Source organism: Hemiscyllium ocellatum, chromosome 21, assembly GCF_020745735.1.
Source record: "Hemiscyllium ocellatum isolate sHemOce1 chromosome 21, sHemOce1.pat.X.cur, whole genome shotgun sequence".
NCBI classification, from domain to species: domain Eukaryota; kingdom Metazoa; phylum Chordata; class Chondrichthyes; order Orectolobiformes; family Hemiscylliidae; genus Hemiscyllium; species Hemiscyllium ocellatum.
The window spans coordinates 55,856,621-55,862,620 of record NC_083421.1 but is presented as its reverse complement, the minus strand read 5'-3'; the positions used below and the strand labels follow the sequence as shown (position 1 = coordinate 55,862,620).

Genomic DNA, 6,000 nt, shown 5'->3' with positions numbered 1-6,000 from the left:
CACTTTGGAAGTTTTGGTACATGGCCAGATACCCCTGCTGTGACTTGCAAGATGTCAATGGCTGGTGACTTGGTGTTTGTGGATCTATTGTTGTTGAGGGCAGATGCATGGGTGCTTTCTTTTTGAAGAAAATTACTTCCTTATTACAAGGTATACTTTTTGGTTAATTTTCTCAGACTGCTTGTAGCTTTATTATAATAATTTATTACATGAGGGACTCCAGACATCTGGATATATTGGATTAGCTGAGGCTACTCTACTTAATGAAGAGAATGTTAAGTGGCAGTTTGATAGCTATAGGGAGGTGGGGAAGACTGTCCGTCCCTGATCTGATATAGTTGTGATTTCAGACTCACAGCACTGTAGTTGACTGCCCTTTCAGGGCAATAAATGCTTGGTCTAGTCAGCAATGTCTATATTTTGTGAACAAAAAAAATTCAAAATCACAAGGTCTCTAGGCAAAGGAAATGCAGAGAAAGAGCTGAGAATCAGGGAATTGGCAACCTGAAGAAACTAAGTTGTTAGGACCTGCAATGTGCTGCGTGAGGGAAAACAGAGCTTTCAAAACAGCATTGGACATGTATTCTAAGAGATGCAAGACTACAGGGCCGGGTAGTGGATGATTCCGGCAGGAAACAGGTGTGGGCTGAGTGGCCTCCTTGTGAGCAGGAGCTACTGCAGCAGTTTGACTTTTCGGGTGAAGAGGGACTTAAGTCTCAAATAGGGTCCATTGACCTTGAGCCCAGACCCTTGGATCCATCATTAAAGATATGGTTCTGCTGTCTCAGGAACGTTGTGGGTGGCTCTTAAAAGAGCCTTTGGGTTATGGATGTGTGTGTTTCAGCGCCAGAGACCCGGGTTCAATTCCCGCCTCAATGACTGGCTGTGTGGAGTCTGCACATTCTCCCCGTGCCTGCCTGGGTTTCCTCCGCGTGGTCCGGTTTCCTCCCACAATCCAAAAATGTGCAGGTTAGGTGAATTGGTCATGCTATATTGCCCGTAGTGTTAGGTGAAGGGGTAAATGTAGGGGAATGGGTCTGGGTGGGTTGCGCTTTGGTGGGTCAGTGAGAACTTGTTGGGCCGAAGGGCCTGTTTCCACACTGTAGGTAATCTAATCTAATCTAATCAATGCCCTGTCTATCATCTTGGGCCAGAAAAAAAACACAAGGCAGGGCTGGACAAGATTGACGCGCGTGTGACACCGTGGGTGGGCGGGGCGAGAAGGGGCGGGGCGAACAGGTCTGGAGCTTGAACATATGCCGTTGTCAATCAAATGTTCATGCAAAACTCACCCTTCACACTGGCCCCGCCCATTCCCGCCCCCATTCAACCAAAACCTCGCACACCATGCCCCGCCCCCAAGAGAGTCCCAAGCCCATAGATTTCCCCATCCCTAGCAGGTCCCGCCGTGCCCCGCCCCCATCATACGACACTTTGTCCCTCCCCCAACCCCCGCGAAGTGAGACGGTGCTCGCCGAGCTCTGTTTATAACTCGCGAGCTGGCAGGTTGTGCGCAGAATCATATCTAGCGCGAGTGGTACAGGTTCGAAGCTCGAGCGTTAGTGACTAACCGACAGAGTGACCCAGGTGAGATATGTCCTCAGTGCGGGGAGGGGGAATCAGTGCACAGGTAAAGCACATATATAGACCAAAACAATCAGGAAACTTTATGCCTTACAGTTTTAGAAAAAAAGTCAGCCTTTTCATCTCGTCTCTGACACCTCGATTTCACTTCAAGTCAGAAAACTTTTATTTTTAGCTGTTATTTCAAAACTCAATCTGGTCCAATTCCTGAAGTTTGCACATTTAGTATTACTTTTTAGGTCTTTTGCAAAGTTGTTTTCACTTTTTTTTAAACTGCCTTTGGGAGTGAAAAGTAACTCTTTCGAATGTGAATGATGACATTCAGGTCCTGTGTTGCTTAAAGGAATCCAAAGGCAGTTTTTTCTAGAATTAGAATTTCTACAGTGTTTGGTCAGGTCCCTTTCTAAAGCTGGACTGCAAACCCCATTAAAGCGATGTTGATGCTTGTAATAAGCTAAAAATCACACATCAGGTTATAGTCCAACAGGTTTAATTGAAGGCATGAGCTAGTGCTTCCAATTAATCTGTTGGACCATAACCTGGTGTTGTGATTTTTTTTTAAACTTTGTACACTCCAGTCCAACACCGGCATCTCCAAATCATGACTTGTGATAAGCCTTTCTGTTTGTTAACATGATCTGCAAAACGAAGAAGGATATTGTTAAGCTGGAGGAGGTTCAAGACAGAATTTTGCTGGGAGTGGAGGGTTTGCGTTACAAGGATGGGCTGGAACTTTTTTTTACTGGAGTGTAGGAGGTTGTGGGTTAACCTTAGAGATTTATAAAATCATGGTTGGGCGGGTGGTGGTAAAGATAAGGTGAACAGCAGGTGTCTTTGCCCAAGGATGGGGGATTTCAAGACGACAGGGCATATTTTTTAGGTGAGAGGTGAAGGATTTAGAAAAGACGTGGACAGTATTTTTACTCAGAGTGGTTCATGTGTGAAATGAACTTCCAGAGAAAATGGTGCATGCATTTACTGTTGCAATGTTTAAAAGACATTTTGAATACATAAATGAATGAAAATATTTGGAGAGATATGGGCCAAGTTCAGACAGGTGGGATTAGTTTAGTTTGGGATTATGGTCAGCATAGACTGTTTGGACCAAAGGGTCTGTTTTCATGCTATATAACTACTGTATATGACTCTGAATGCATTTTAAACTTTTAACTGGTCAGGGTTATGTTTTCAAACTCCAAGAGTCAAATGCTATTAAATGTAACTGCTTGAGTAAAACTGGGAGAGGCACTAACAAAAAAAGGTTTTTTAGAGGCAGGGATATTAACCTGCTAGTGATATAAACTTTAATATAAGCAAAATATTGTGTAAGAAATTTCATGGCAGAAATTGATGATTAAGCTGCTTTTGAATAGTTGCAGAATGTGTGGTGTAAGTGTTCCCACAGTGCTGTAAGGCAAGGAGTTTCCATGATTTTGTCACAATGGCAGTGAAGGAACACTTATTATGAATCCAAACCAGAATGAAATGTGGTTGGAGATGAATTGCCATTGGTGGTGTTACCATGAATCTGCTGCCCTTGATCGTCTAGGTGGTAGAAGTCTCTTGTTTAGAAGGAGCTGTCAAAACAGCCTTGTTGATATGCTGCAGTGAATTTGCAAATGCATTTTGTACATTGCTGTGCAGGAAGTTGGAATATAGTACAGTTGATAGATGAGTGTATGCTGAAAATGCCCCAAAAGGTCGATTCTCCTTCTCCTTGGATGCTGCCTGACTGCTGCGCTTTTCCAGCAACACATTTTCAGCCTCTCATCTCCAGCAACTGCAGTCCTCACTTTCTCATAGATGAGTGTATCCCTACATCAATAAATTATGTTGTCGTCCAAATTTACAATGCTGATATGAAATAAAACTTGTATTCGACATGGTGCATTCAACACAGCTACTAAGCATTGGTGGTGGAGGGAGTGGAGGCTTGTGGATGTGGTGCCGATCAAGTGGGCTGCTTTATCCAGGATGGTGTAAAGCGTTTTGAGTGTTGTTGGAGTTGCACTCATTCAGGCAAGTGCACTGTTGACTTGTGTCTTGTAGATATACCACAGGCTCTGAGGAGTCAGGAGTGGGTTACTTGCTGCCCTGTTCCTAGCCTCTGATCTCCTCTTATAGCCACTGTATTTATGTGTGAGTTCAGTTGAGTTTTTGGTCAGTGATAATCCACAGGATGTTTATAGTGGAGGATTCAGTGATGATAACATCATTGAATGTCATGGGGTGGTGGTTAGATTATCTCTTACTGGTGATGGTCATAGGCTGGCATTTGTGTGGCATGAATGTTATTTGCCACTTGTCAGCCCAAGCCTGGATATTGTCTAGATCTTTTTGCATTTGAACACGGACTGCTTCAGTATCTAAGAAGTCACGAATGGTGTTGAACATTGAGTGGTCATTGGCAAACATCCCACCTCTGACCTTATGATGGAGGGAAGGTCATTAATGAAGCAACTGAGACTGGTTGAGCCTAGGACACTACTTTGAGGGATTCTTGCAGGGATGCCCTGGAGCTGAGATGACTGACTTCTTCCTATGCGCCAGGAATGACTCCAGTCAGTGGAGAGGTTATCCCCCGATAGCCATTGATTCCAGTTTTGCTAGGACTCCTTGATGCCACACTGAGTTGAATGCATTCTTGATGTCAAGGCCTCTCAATCCCATCTCACCTCTGGAATTCAGCTCTTTTGTTAATTTGCTCCCTGAGCTGATAGGTTTGTACTTGGACGTTTCATCCCTCATGGGAGTCCCGTTAATTTGTTTGTAGGTCTTGTCTTTGAAGGTGAAGTGGGTAGTGAGGCATAGGTCTACTAGCTTGAGGATGCTGTCCTTGCTGATGGAGTTGGTGCAGTCTGGTGTTTGTGTCCTTGGTTTGTCTAGGAGTGAGGTCAGTGTTTCTTTGGCCAGGTTGATGTTAATTAATGTGAAGAGAGCCATTATGTGGAAGGAGACCGTGATTTCATCCTCTTTATCTTGGTGTCTTTTGATCATGATGATTAGGAATTCTTGGGTAGAGTGGATAGAGTAGCACAGTTTATGATGAAGTTCCTTTATTAGTCTGTATGTTGGTGTGCCAGGGAGTGAGACTATGGGCTTGAAAGGGGCCCCTGGCTTGTGTCCGTTAGGTAATCCATGGAAGTGGGGTGTGTTGGATCCATCGAGTTTCATTCTTTGGAGATCTGTCTTGTTAATTTCGCCTGATGTATGGATTTCTTCAGTGGTGCTGTGATATGGGTTTTTAGTTATGGAGTCAGGTCTATCGTCTATTGGTAGGTGTCAGTATCTGTGAGCAGTAAATTCACCTTTTCAAATAACCATTCTGTTTAGGCTGATGGTCATGAGCCTTTTGTCTGCAAGTAGGATTCCAATGTTTCTGTCTTTTCTGAGTCCTTCTAGGGCTTTCTTTTCCTGTGTTGAGGGTGTTCCATTCTTTCTCCCTGCTTAGTATTGTCTGTCTGATGGTCTGCTGGGTTTCTTCCGTGAGTCTGTTGTCTTTCAAGGTTGGTTCTAATGCTGCTAGGAATTCCTTTTTTTGTCTGTGTCTCTGTAGTTGTAGTTCATCCCCCTTGCTAGGATGGCATTTTCTATGTCTTAATGGTCGGTCCGATAGGTTCTTAATCCAAGTTTCTGAATTGTCTGCGTTGTTCTTTTGTGAGAGCTTGTCCAGTTTTTCTTGGTCTGCTGTTGTTTTGTGCTGATGGCTCATTCTAATGTGCTTGTCGATTCCTGTTGCATCAGTCATGCTGGTGTACAAAGTGTTTTTCCCATTCATACTGATGGAGTCGTCTGTGGGCATGATTTGTCATTTCTTGCAACATTCTGTGGCTGTTCTGTTCTGCTATTCTTGCTTGTGGGGTGTTGAGCGGTGGTTTGTACTTGACACATTTTGGTAATAACCTGTTTCCTGAGGCATTCATGTAGGAAATATAGTTGTCTGTGGGTGGCATTCAGTCAGGTGGCATTGGGTTCCCATCTTCAGGCTAGTTTTGAGAGTATTGTGCCCATAGGTGGGTTTGCGATTTTTGAGAAGGTTTGTGTTATAAATTTTGCTTTTGAGCCGGTTGGTTTGTTCTCAGTATCCTTACGTACAGACAAAGAAGGACACCACATCCATCCTAGAACAGGCAAAACAGAGACACACATGGGAATTCCTAGATGCCTGGCAATCAGACTGGAACTTCATCAATAAACGCATCGATTTGGACCCCGTTTTCCAACGCCTGATTCAAAGAACCAGAAATGATATCACCCACCTTAACAGACCAAGACACATAAATAGAAAGCAGGACAGAACACCAGCGCTTCACCAGAGGCTCACTGATCATGTTACCTAGCAAGGTGACGAAATGTCTGAGAACAAACCTACCAGCTCAGCAAGCAAACCTACAACCTGAACCTCCACCTGAGCTA

At 44.0% G+C, this 6,000-nt stretch overlaps 1 protein-coding gene across 2 annotated transcripts in view; it reads left to right on the top strand.

Annotated features, from left to right (window-relative positions):
• The first annotated feature begins 1,479 nt into the window (after positions 1-1,479).
• The window catches only part of ass1 (argininosuccinate synthase 1), a 157,638-nt gene continuing 153,117 nt past the window's right edge, over positions 1,480-6,000 (top strand). For both annotated transcript variants that reach the window (XM_060841116.1, XM_060841117.1), the window contains exon 1: positions 1,480-1,587. The gene's annotated coding sequence lies outside the window, so the exon portion shown is untranslated. The remainder of the gene's footprint in view (positions 1,588-6,000) is intronic.